General features: G+C 39.3%; 1 protein-coding gene and 2 long non-coding RNA genes across 13 annotated transcripts in view; 1 reads left to right on the top strand and 2 right to left on the bottom strand.

The window, feature by feature from the left end:
• Positions 1 to 13,554, bottom strand: part of LOC146063545 (uncharacterized) — a 760,354-nt gene that overhangs the window by 137,889 nt on the left and 608,911 nt on the right. The gene's annotated exons all lie outside the window — the stretch shown is intronic.
• Positions 1 to 13,554, top strand: part of ACOXL (acyl-CoA oxidase like) — a 392,072-nt gene that overhangs the window by 326,911 nt on the left and 51,607 nt on the right. The window lies entirely within an intron of this gene.
• On the bottom strand, positions 11,760 to 12,268 carry LOC146062522 (uncharacterized). Its single transcript, XR_014471370.1, has 2 exons — positions 12,173 to 12,268; positions 11,760 to 11,915 (listed from the first exon to the last, which is right to left on the bottom strand). It is a non-coding gene; the product is annotated as an uncharacterized LOC146062522 (long non-coding RNA).

The following is a 13,554-nucleotide window of genomic DNA, read 5'->3' as shown; positions in this document are numbered from 1 at the left end:
CAGACAGCAATGTTTTCATCAATATTTGCAAAACTTCCCAAAATATATTGTTACTAATGTTTCAGACATGCTCATATGTGGAGCTAGACGCACCCTATATGCAGAGTGTGACAGCCCGCACACTTAAGGGACCAATTCATGATGTGGGCCTTATACATCATATCCCGGAATGGAGAATGGTATTGGATGCAATACATCGTATCATTTCAAGAGGTATCGCATGTCAGGCTCGCATGCAATACCTCGCCCTAGTGTATTGGTGCCCTAACCTTTCCGTTACTTTTATATCTGTTTATTTTTATCTTTCTTTTTATTTATTAGAAGACTCTAAAGTATATGTACAAGGTTCAAAATTTCATAAACAATATACAATCAAAATTTACGAGCATCAAATTACAAGAAGCAAACAATGTAATTACATTGATATGAACAATACAGGTTTTTGGGTGGGTGGGGTTTTAAGGAAAGGTCTCAAAGCCCTAAGCCTATGGTTTCTTAAAGTTGCAGATCTTTAGCCATCAGTCATGTTAAATACCAAGATGTATTTGAAAAGCAATTAATAATTAATAGTTTCGTTGATTCAGGGAGAGGTAAAATATAACTCTCCCAGAGTTCAAAAAAAGAAGCCACCCTAGACTCCTTATAAGAAGCTTCCATCCAATCCATCCAAATATATGGAATAACTTTTCCTTAAACAATGAGAAAGGGGGATACTTAAACTTGGTCCATACCTGGAGAATTGGTTTTGGTACTTGTGTATTATCACGGCGCCCCCGATTTCCATCATAGGGCATTGTACAACCACAAAATCGCATCGCATGCGACGCGATTGGACCCGATTTTAAGTTGAACAAGCACCCAAATGCCCCCCAGACCCGATTTTTGATTGTACACCCACCCTGATGGGTAATGAGTATGTTAAATGCCCCCCCATTGTTAACGCCACCCCACTATCAACGCCGACCCGAAGCATGGCGAGTGCAGCGAGCCTTCGAGGGGCGGCGGTACGCGTCCTCTGACCTTTTTCATACCCCCACTATCCACGTCGGCGTGGAGTCGATTTTATATAGTGTGGCGCGCGGACGCAGAATACATGTTACGTAATCCACGTCCCCTCGCGGGGCTCGCTGCGCTCGCAACGCTTCGGGCTCGTATTCTGCGTCCCCTCGCAGGGCTCGCTGCGCTCGCCACACTTCAGGCAAGGTGGCTCGCTGCGCTCGCCACACTATATAAAATCAACTCCACGCCGACGTGGATAGTGGGGGTATGAAAAAGGTCGGAGGACGCGTAACGCCGCCCCTCGAAGGCTCGCTGCACTCGCCATGCTTCGGGTTGGCGTTGATAGTGGGGTGGCGTTAACAATGGGGGGGGGCATTTAACATACTCATTACCCATCAGGGTGGGGATACAATTAAAAATCGGGTCTGGGGGGGCATTTAACATGTTAATAAGCCCAAATCGGGCATGATCGCGTCGCATCGCATGCCATTATAATGGCATGTGATGCGACGCAATGTTAAAATTGTATACTCAGCCCGGGAAAAGTCTGAAATCGGGTCCCATTGCATGCCATCGCATACCTTAATTAGAGGTATGCGATGCGACGCGATGGGCGCCGTGATAATACACAAGTACCTTGGGTTTTTTTGGCAGCTGAGCTGAGGGTACTTGTTTCCTAGCACGGCCACACCGATTTGCATTGGGGTGGTCGTGTCGGAAAAATCGCGTCGGTCGCATTTCATGCGACCAAATCGCATGCGATGTGACCGACGCGACCGACCTGATTTTTACATTCAATGAAATGTGAATAGGGTCCCTGGGACCCTATTTTACATTTGATTCAATGTAAAATATTCCCCAGACCCCCACTTTTACACCCTCAACGCCGCCACCCCACAATTGACGCCAACCCGAAGCGTAGCGAGCGCAGCGAGCCCGCGAGGGGCGGCGGTGCGTGTCCTCCGACCTTTTCATACCCCTACTATCCATGTCGGCGTGGAGTTGAGAATATAAAGTGTGGCGAGCGCAGCGAGCCACCGAGCCCAAAGCGCGGCGAGGGGACGCGTATAACTTCACAGGTATACGCGTCCCCTCGCGGGGCGCGCTGCGCTCGCCACGCTTCGGGCTCGGTGGCTCGCTGCGCTCGCCACACTTTATATTCTCAACTCCATGCCGACGTAGATAGTAGGGGTATGAAAAGGTCGTAGGACACGCACCGCCGCCCCTCGCGGGCTCGCTGCGCTCGCCACGCTTCGGGTTGGCATCAATCGTGGGGTGACAACGGGGCCATATACAATGTGAAATGGGTCATATTGGCCCATTTCACATTGTTTCCTATGTGAGATGGACTTAATCAAGTCCATCTCATCTTGTGCCATTATAATGGCACAAGACCGACGCGATGCTCCCGATTTCAATGTTAAAAAATATTTTAACATTGAAGCCTATGGCAAAATTGCGGGCATCGACAACTTTTATATCTGTTAGTATTCTTATTTTATTACTGTTTTTGTTTTCCATTTGTGAAGTGTGATAGAATATGCTAGCAATAAATACATTAATGTTAATACTTAATACTTCCATCTACTTACAAATTCTATACATTCATATGGTACAAATAGATAATGATTTAATTTTAGTAGATATACACAAAACATATCCGTAAAGGATTCATGGAAATGTGAAGTTTAATTTAGAATATTATGGAGGAATTGCATTGCCAGGGGCTATCGAGTTAGCCCCTTTGGACTGGTGCTCACGCCGGCTTATCTGAGTTTTTTTCTCCACCTGCCTCCAGCAGCTGAAAACACAACAGGTTTCACTTTGAAAATGTGTACAAAGTGGCAGATGAAGCACAACAGAACTTGACATGATTAAAAGTTGTGGCTGCTACATTTTGTATACAGATTTGGAGTCACAGATATACAACTGTCATATCAAATTAATCAGTGTAGTTTTCATATGTGGCTTTGCCTTGCATCTAAGATGTACATTAGAATGAAAAGATGCTTATGGAAGGTAAGGGATTTGGAACGCAGGAAGGGCTATATGGTGCAACGGCAACAACAGTTTGAGTACACATCTGTACATACAATAAATACTACAGTTCTCCTAGAAAATACATTTCTTATGTAAAGCACTGACCCTCTATGTACCTAAAATAAAACAGCATATATTCTAGTGCTTTCCTATGCAAAGCAGTAAGAACAGACAGTTTCAGGGTACCATTTTACTGGAAAGGAGTCATCAATGCATTTTTTTTTATTTTATATTATATATTATTTTAATATTATATATTATGTGCAGTGTCAAAGAACAAAAGGCAGAGAAGGTATATATAGGGATTGCAAGTCTCTGATTGGTTGCTAATGTCAGCTTAGGCAAGGAGCATTCTGGACTGAAGGGAATGCTGTCAGCTGACATACTCCAACAACAACAGTTCACAAGACAAACTGTAACCCTCCCCTGCAGTTCAGGCGACAATTTAAGATTGATAACAAACAAAAGAGCTTTATTCCTGCGCACATGATTATAACATTGTTTCACTAAAATTGTCACTGCTTGGCTCCCTTTTGCCATATATTACTGTTTCATTCACCTACACCTGCCTTTATAAATAGAGTTATAGAAACAGCATCAAAATCCGTCCAGTGGTTCTCAAGATTAGCCCAGACAAACATACATACACATACCATGTAGAAAGACACATATTCGAAAGAGGTTCCCAGGTGGATGATAGACAATGTCTAGGTCAACATACATATGGTCAACATGGTCAAAAGATCGAGTTGGCAATGGTCGACACATGAAAATGTGAACATGAGTTTTTCACCTTTCTTAATTGTTTGGACTTTTTCATACTTTACCATCCACGTGGACACCGATTGGGAATGGAGAAGTGTGCCGAACTTAGCGTTGCACTATTTGGAGGTCTACATGCTCAGGTGTGGGCAGTGAAACCCCAAAAACCCGATCCCAAAAAAAGGTTGACCTTTTTCCAGTGTCAAACTTTTGATGTTGACCTATATTGTCGACCTAATACACCACACCCAATTCCACATGACTATAAGTAATTATATAATATTATAAAGAGAATATGTGAAATCACTGGACTGCCCCTGAAAAGCACTGTATCATCAAGCAATGTGCAACTTTGGGTAATGATAAATTAATTGGGCAGAGCAAAACATATACAGTGTTGAGCAGTTCTATATATCATTAAAGTTAAAAACCGCAGGTGAGAAAATAAGTTGTTTATTGCGTATGGGGTAGAGAAAAAGGAGCCGATACTGTGGGTGAGATTTAATAGGATGAGAGATTCAGGAAGTGAGAGATTTGGTAAGAAATCTCCAGTTTTTTTAAAGCGGCAATCATTTACACAGCAAAACCAGTTTGATTTTGCAGTGTAAATGACTGCTGCTTTAAAAAAAACCTGGAGATTTCGGTACTTGTGTAGTTTCACAGCACCAGCATGGCGCCGTGCGTCTGATTCCCCTTGCGGGGCTCGCTTCGCTCGCCCACGATGCGGGCTCGGTGGCTCGCTACGCTCGCCACGCTATTTAAGAGCAACTCCATGGCAACATGGATAGTGGAGGTCTGAACTATCCATGTTGGCATGGAGTTAAGTTACTTTTTTGGACATATTTCGTGGCGAGCGTACACCCGGAAGTAGCACGGCGCCATGCTGGTGCCGTGAAACTACACAAGTACCAAGATTTCTTACCAAATCTCTCACTTTCTGAATCTCTCATCCTATTAAATTTCACCCTGTATGTCTGAGAAATTCTGACGGACTGAACGCTAAGCTCAAACATCCTGTCCACTCATCACTTCACATATGCTTTGAATCAGCAGTGGTCTCCTTCTGAACTTGTGGTCATGGGTTCACAGTAATTACTGTACATCGCCCACAAGGCTTCACCCCTGTAGAAAGTGCCTGAATAAAAAACACAGCAAGGGCTGATTTTCATTAATCATCACAATATTTCTTTTGATGTTTAAAAGAGACACTATTATCTACAAAGGACATCAAGAACATGTGTCTGACCATTGCTCCAGAGAAGCTCTACTGTGATGTTTTGTATGCAGAAAATGACCACGTCTAAGCAAACAAAGTTAGATTTTCTCCAGAAGTGGAACCTGTTTCTAACTGTTTATTGAGATGTACAGAATTATCACTAAATAGTACACGCAATACTGTTTTATACTCCTCAGTAAGACTGTAAAAGTCATGGCTGTATCTAGAGATACCGTGTAATGTAGCGGATGTCTTTTCCAATGCTCAGCATTTCTCTAAGTCAGTTTTCTATATTCCTTCCACAGAAAAGCCTTTGTGCTTGTTCCACTGCAGGTTGTTAAAGGTGTTTGTTTTGTGTGTACAGTTGTACACCTTTACACAGTGTTAAGCTAAGTACACATATATACGATCATCGGGCCGTTCTGGGACCAACAGCCGTTCAATTGTATAGGTGTGTACGCTGTCCCGTACGAGCGATAAACGGCATTCACCACTGGCACTAAACATCGCTCCCCCATGCGTACAAATCAGAATAACCCTGTATGTGGGGTATCATATTATCTATGGCAAAATTGCCACATCGAATAGATCACCAGGGGGGCTATCCAGTTAGCCCCAACCACTGGCATTTATCGAGGATTACGCTTCATAGGACAATCCAGAATAAACATCCCTCAGAGACCCATTTTTCTGCGATAACACAGGGGTCCTGTATCTTACCCCAGATCCCATGTGTTATTGCCTGAAACCAGAATCACATGCAAAGTTGCTGGAATTTTGGGCAATGGGGGAAACATTATTTATTACCTCTTCCGAGAACCTACATGGCTAATGTGGGGGCTTTTGCATCTGCAAGTGGATGCCCATAGATTTTACGCCTACTGCCAATACTCTCATCAACACTATAATGGGTGCAAGAGATCCATCAGCCTACCATTCACCATACACATAAATCATACAGAGCTGATAAATGCAGATGACAATAGTGTGTACATTTGCATCTGCACATGTGCAGTGTGTATAACCTCTGTGATCCGTCCTCAGAAGCGGTGTCATTCTGACACAAAGATAGCAGCCGGACACAGCTCATGGGTGTCGCCACCAGGACACAAAGCTTTCTAGCCCTGGCAATGGGGGCTTCCCCTGAGCTGTGGGGCATTCCTAACAAAGCATCACCCTCTTTTTGCTAGTTGGTAGAAGGACTATTTTGGGTAAAACTACCCACTAAGGGGGTTTTCTGCAAAATGGTGGTATGTATTTGCAGGAGACTGAAGCATGCTGTATATTTGTATTGCTTGGTATATGTAAATGATCTTCTATAATTAGGTATATATAGAAAATTGTCCCCAAGAGAAGAAACTCAATCATCGGTCATTTATGAAAAACTATTTTTGGGCGCAGAGAAAGGATAATAAATGATATGGTCCAAGAAGATGTGGGTTGAATTTATGTTTTGTCTTTTTGGTGATGTTTGCTAATGGTAGGATATGTACAATAGGCTGTAGGAGATGTACTTGTCATAATGCAGTATGTAAGACAAAAGGATCCGTATAGGTAGTGTTAAGTGATAAATGGTGCTCGAGCCAATCAGCTCTTGTCATTTTTAAAACATGAGATACAGTATAGTAAATCTGCCCCATGGTGTGCTGACCACAGATATCAGGCCGGCAGGTTGCAATTACAGTTGCAGAGTAACCATGATGCCTGATAATAATCCGATTACAATAGATTGATTTATTATTAATCATGCTGGTGAATGTGGTATGAATGCGATCACTATTGGCTAATGACTGTGTGGCATAAACTGACTGTACTAAGAGATAAGATCATATTATTCTGGCTGCTTGGCCCGATATGTGGCCAGATTAAACTTTGATCTGGTTTCTTGGGACAAAGTGCCTGATTCAGATCGGTTCTCCAGGCAGCATATATGCGCTGCCTAGTGAGCAGGTAAAGTCGCCCTGCTGAATTTAAATCATGAACATTTTTTTGCGTATTTTTTTGTATGTTTTTGCCCATGCTATTTAGGGGGGGGGGGGTAATTTGTTGAATCTGCATGGGTGAAAACGGACCCAAAATCAGGGCGGAAAAAAAAACGACACAGATTGAATGCCCCCTAAGTATATATGCCCCTGAGTCTTAAAGCCTCCATATATATGTATATGTGTTCGTGCGTGTGTGTGTGTGTGTGTGTGTGTGTGTGTATGAAGCAGTATGCACACTAAAGTAATTCATCCATGAAGTGCTGTAGACACTTAAAGGTTAATTAGGCAAAGATCTGGAAGCCAGCACATCCAAATCAATTCAAAAATATCTTTTGATATAAGTGAAGAAGTCAATTCCATACATGGAAAAATATATCAGCAGTGGACAAGCCATGGAAAAAAAACATATGTACAAAGTCCATAGGATAGAAAAATTAATTTACCAAAGGCAAAGACTGTAGAAGCATAGTCCAGTGACGATAAACATGGCAGTCCACTGTAAGTCACTCATGCCCCATGGACTTTGTACGTATGTTTTTTCCCCATGGCTTGTTCACTGCTGATATTTTTCCATGTATGGAATTGACTCCTTTACTTGTATAAAATTTTTATATATATATATATATATGCAGGAGAAAAAACAGAAAGCGCACGATGTGAGTATGATGCAAAGAGTACTTTACTGTAATAATAAGGTCACATACATGTAAGTTTAAAATAGCAGGTATGCAGGTATAATAACCCGGGGAAGCAGATCAGGCATCAACATGCTCACAGCGTATAGTGCGGCAGCAGCTGAAGGCTCCAGACCGGGACCAGGACAATTCACAGACGATCACAGCGTCAACACGTCATCAAGGACCGCCCCAACGCGTTTCGTCATTGGATGACTTCGTCAGGAGGCGTATCCCAGCTTAATCATGGCAGCATTTAAATACCTTCACTTCAATGACTGATTAGAGGTCAGATTAAATTTTTAAAGTGACCGTGCATATATAACATGGGTAGTGTGCAACATACCGCAAAAAGGTTTACAAACATTGTATATAATTACATTTACAAAAATTACATATATAGATAATAAATATATGAATACAAAAATATAAAAATACAAAAATACAAGGAAAGAAAACACATTATATATATATATATATAAAAAACCAGCAAAGATAAAAACAGAGAATGCCGACACAGGATCTACACACCAGAGGGCACCAACTCAAGACTAAGGCTAGGACAAAGGGGAAAACCCGACAGCAGTGTCCAGCCTATCATGAGATGGATAACAAAGGCTTCAGTGCAGAAAAGGAACTATGTCGACACCCTCGTTTAAACCGGCTGGGGACATAGTATTCATGGTAAAAATCCAGTAAGTCTCCCTACGGCTTAATTTATTTAAAAGATCACCACCTCTCTCGTCGAGGGTGACATGTTCCAAAGCTTTAAAAGAAAAGAAATCAAGATAAGAATCACAGCACGATGCAAAATGTTTCGGGACACTATGTAAGATTGATTTATTACGAATACTCCTAGTATGCTCAATTATCCTTAACTTAAGAGGGCGCTTAGTTTTCCCGATGTATCTTTTACCACATCGACAGGATAACATATAAATGGCCCTAATGCTTTTGACCTGTTTATTGACAGCAATAAATTTGTTAGATCTTTAACATTAAAACGTCATTTTGCCAAAAATAAAAATAAATTTGAGCCTAATGTCACTATGGAACCTATAAACAAAACTGATCTCAAGCCCAAATCAATTTTTTACCCCATTGAGTCCAGAGGGAATTATGTTGACACTTTCTTTAACCTCATTAGGACCGATTTTGATAAATTGTGTTCTGAAAAGAACCACAGTGTCGACAATCTTAGTAATATTGAGAGAAAGGCACTTAAAAATCTTGAGGATAACCACCAAATTATAATTAGGATGGCTGACAAGGGGGGGGGCATCGTTGTGCTAAACCGTGAGGATTATTTTGATGAAGCCTTTCGTTTGTTGAATGACTCTGTTACATATGCCCGGGTGAAAGTTGATCCTACACTTTTGATAGTGGAGAAAGTTAAAACCCTGATGAATGAGGGTGTGCAAAAAATTTTTGTTACCCTAAATGAAAGTAAATACATTGTTAATGAGTTCCCACCTTTAGCAATTTTTCATTATTTACCGAAAATACATAAACGATTGGACCGACCTCCTGGTCGGCCAATCATCGCTGGTATTAATTCTGCAACTTCACGACTTTCAGAATATATTGATTTATTTATTCAGAAATTTGTTGTTAATTTAAAATCTTATACTAAAGATTCCACTCAAATTCTTCTCTTTTTGAAAGATTTTGAATGGCGCCCCACATATAAATGGGTTACCATTGATGTGGAGGCGCTTTACACGTCTATTCCCCATGAGGGGGGTTTGGAATCCATTCGTTATTTTTTGGATAAAGATCCCAGTATTGATTCTGGTTATAAAGATTTTTTCATTAATTGTATTAAGGTGGTAATGTATAACAATGTGTTTACTTTCAATGGGGAATTTTTTATACAGCAGTGTGGGGTCGCTATGGGGACCCCATACGCACCGAGTCTGGCGAACTTATATCTTGGAAAGTGGGAAGAACTCAGTAATGAGATTAATTTTACTTATCGTGATAACATCATATCGTTTCACAGATATATCGACGATATTCTCATCGTCTGGGATGGCGATGAGAATCTGTTTAATCAGTTTATTAGTGATATTAATGTTAATTCATATAATTTACATTTTACTTCCAAGATACATGAGAATAACATTGAATTTTTAGATTTATTCCTTGATTCCTCCAAATGGTCTGTTGCTAATAAAATAGTGACCTCTACATATATCAAACAGGTCGATAGCAATAGCTATGTACATTTTAAAAGCTGTCATTTTGGGAAATGGGTGAATAATATTCCCTATTCACAATTTGTTCGGGTTAGGAGGAACTGTGCCACACTTGAAAAATTTGATGAACAATCTGCCATTTATAGTAAACGATTTATCGATAAAAAATACCCTCCTAATTTGGTTAACAACTGTCAGAGAAAGGCTCGTGAAAGAGATCGTGATGAACTCCTACAGTACAAAAAACGTGAAAATAAAACTGAAAGTTTTGTTCCCTTTGTTACAAAATTTAATTCCAAGAGTTCTTCCATTAGAGACATCCTCGGTCGACATTGGGATATTTTATTGCTTGACCCCCTGTTGAAAGATGTTTTACCTCCTAGACCGCAAGTAGTGTTTAGAAAAGCACCTTCACTAAGATCGATGTTGGCCCCTAGTAAGGTTAAAGACATCAGTACTAGTAATGATACGTGGTTACAGAATTGCAAAGGTTTTTTTCCTTGCAATAAGTGTAAGATGTGTCAGCATGTCGACAAAGACCATTATAAATTTTATAGTCATGATGGTGCCAAGAGCTGGTTTATTAAAAGTAGAATGACATGTTTGACACCTTGTGTCATCTATATGTTATCCTGTCAATGTGGTAAAAGATACATCGGGAAAACTAAGCGCCCTCTTAAGTTAAGGATACTTGAGCATACTAGGAGTATTCGTAATAAATCAATCTTACATAGTGTCCCGAGACATTTTGCATCGTGCTGTGATTCTAATCTTGATTTCTTTTCTTTTAAAGCTTTGGAACATGTCACCCTCGACGAGAGAGGTGGTGATCTTTTAAATAAATTAAGCCGTAGGGAGACTTACTGGATTTTTACCATGAATACTATGTCCCCAGCCGGTTTAAACGAGGGTGTCGACATAGTTCCTTTTCTGCACTGAAGCCTTTGTTATCCATCTCATGATAGGCTGGACACTGCTGTCGGGTTTTCCCCTTTGTCCTAGCCTTAGTCTTGAGTTGGTGCCCTCTGGTGTGTAGATCCTGTGTCGGCATTCTCTGTTTTTATCTTTGCTGGTTTTTTATATATATATATATATATATAATGTGTTTTCTTTCCTTGTATTTTTGTATTTTTATATTTTTGTATTCATATATTTATTATCTATATATGTAATTTTTGTAAATGTAATTGTATACAATGTTTGTAAACCTTTTTGCGGTATGTTGCACACTACCCATGTTATATATGCACGGTCACTTTAAAAATTTAATCTGACCTCTAATCAGTCATTGAAGTGAAGGTATTTAAATGCTGCCATGATTAAGCTGGGATACGCCTCCTGACGAAGTCATCCAATGACGAAACGCGTTGGGGCGGTCCTTGATGACGTGTTGACGCTGTGATCGTCTGTGAACTGTCCTGGTCCCGGTCTGGAGCCTTCAGCTGCTGCCGCGCTATACGCTGTGAGCGTGTTGATGCCTGATCTGCTTCCCCGGGTTATTATACCTGCATACCTGCTATTTTAAACTTACATGTATGTGACCTTATTATTACAGTAAAGTACTCTTTGCATTATACTCACATCGTGCGCTTTCTGGTTTTTCTCCTGCATGTCCGTCTTCTTGAGGTTTTGGTGTTACCTCTCACCAGAAAAACAGCTGCACTGCATGAACCACCATCATATGGACTTTTCTTTTAAACAAGGAACTATTTGCGCATATTGACTGGACTACTCTGTATGTATATATATATATATATATATATATATATATATATATATATATATACAACCCAATAGTGTTATTTAGGCGCCCTTCAGTGATTAGACAATATAATATGTTATGTCTTTCCAATCAATGTAAAAAAAAAATATTATTATCCAAGACTTCTCATTAAGTATAAAACATTTATTTATAAAACACATAAAATGCAAGTGCTCTTGGAAAAGGAGTATTCTCTTTGAATCAGGATCATACCAAGTACCCGACGCGTTTCGTCTCTTTATGAGACTTCATCAGGGGATTGATACTTATAGTATGAATCTATAAAAATAGAGCATGATTGTAAATACATAAAATAGGAAAGACATTAGTAATAATTTACAATCTTTTTTTTTTTTTTTGTTTAAACAACAATGGAAAAGACAGAGATGGCGAACAGAAGGGAATCAGAACAAGAGGATGAGAGAAGAAGAAATGACTAGGAGTCTGTTGGCATTGACAATTATTAAATCATTGAGATTTTCAATAAGAACTTTGTCAGGAATGCAAATTATGAATAAATAAATACTTTTTCATACCTTAATTGAATTAAAGTTGTTTTTAGCTTGTAGAATAGTAGGGATAATTTTTATTCACACTGTATTTTCAAAGTGTACTGAAAGTAGTTACTGCAAATAAAGTGCATTAATTACTATATCGCATATATATTGTTAATTTATAAGCTATTCTGTGATCAATTAATTATTTAGAGGATAAGAGTACCTGTTTTTTGATCCTTAATTAAAGTTCTTATTGAAAATCTCAATGATTTAATAATTGTCAATGCCAACAGACTCCTAGTCATTTCTTCTTCTCTCATCCTCTTGTTCTGATTCCCTTCTGTTCGCCATCTCTGTCTTTTCCATTGTTGTTTAAACAAAAAAAAAAACAAACAAAAAAAAAAAGATTGTAAATTATTACTAATGTCTTTCCTATTTTATGTATTTACAATCATGCTCTATTTTTATAGATTCATACTATAAGTATCAATCCCCTGATGAAGTATCATAAAGAGACGAAACGCGTCGGGTACTTGGTATGATCCTGATTCAAAGAGAATACTCCTTTTCCAAGAGCACTTGCATTTTATGTGTTTTATAAATAAATGTTTTATACTTAATGAGAAGTCTTGGATAATAATATTTTTTTTACATTGATTGGAAAGACATAACATATTATATTGTCTAATCACTGAAGGGCGCCTAAATAACACTATTGGGTTGTGTATTGGATTGTATAGGATCCCTCTAGTAGGGGGTCTAGTGTTATTGGCGACCGCCTGTAGTCTAGCGCAAATTGTTAGTGATATTGTTTGGTTGTCTTGTGTATTCTACTAGTTATCACTAGAGTGCTGCTGGAAAATGCCCATATTTAGGGATAGATCCAATAGGAACTAAAAATGCAAAACTATATTTTTAGACGATAATGAGATAGTCGAACAGATGGAGGGAACAGAGGAGGAATACTACGATCTTTTAAATCAAATGGAGAGATTAGCTTCCAAAGAATTGAAAATATGGTATGAATTGATTACCTTAGAAAAATATCTAGAAGTTGGAAGGATTCCTAGGGGCCTACGTATAATAAAAAAACCTACTACTGGCCAAGAGAATGAGGAGTTTATGAACAATTGGAATAAGATACTAGATGATTGCTCCCTAAAACTAATCTCGCTCATAACCAACGAGAGAAAAAAAGAACTGAGTAGATATGAGGATGATATTAAAAAACTGGAATCTTCCTTGATTAAATTTGAAGATAATGAGGATTTTAAAAGAGATGCTGTAGATCTCCAAGGTAAAATTGATAGCTTAGAAATGGATATTATCTCTAGGAAACAAAAAAAGTTTGCTAGAGATAAACATGACTATGAAAAAGGAATGGTACGTAATTGGACACAACCCGGTAATGAGTTTAGCTC

This window comes from Crinia signifera, chromosome 3 (genome assembly GCF_055691185.1).
Source record: "Crinia signifera chromosome 3, ASM5569118v1, whole genome shotgun sequence".
Taxonomy (NCBI): domain Eukaryota; kingdom Metazoa; phylum Chordata; class Amphibia; order Anura; family Myobatrachidae; genus Crinia; species Crinia signifera.
The sequence above is the reverse complement of the archived record's forward strand: the minus strand, read 5'-3'. Positions and strand labels throughout refer to the sequence as shown.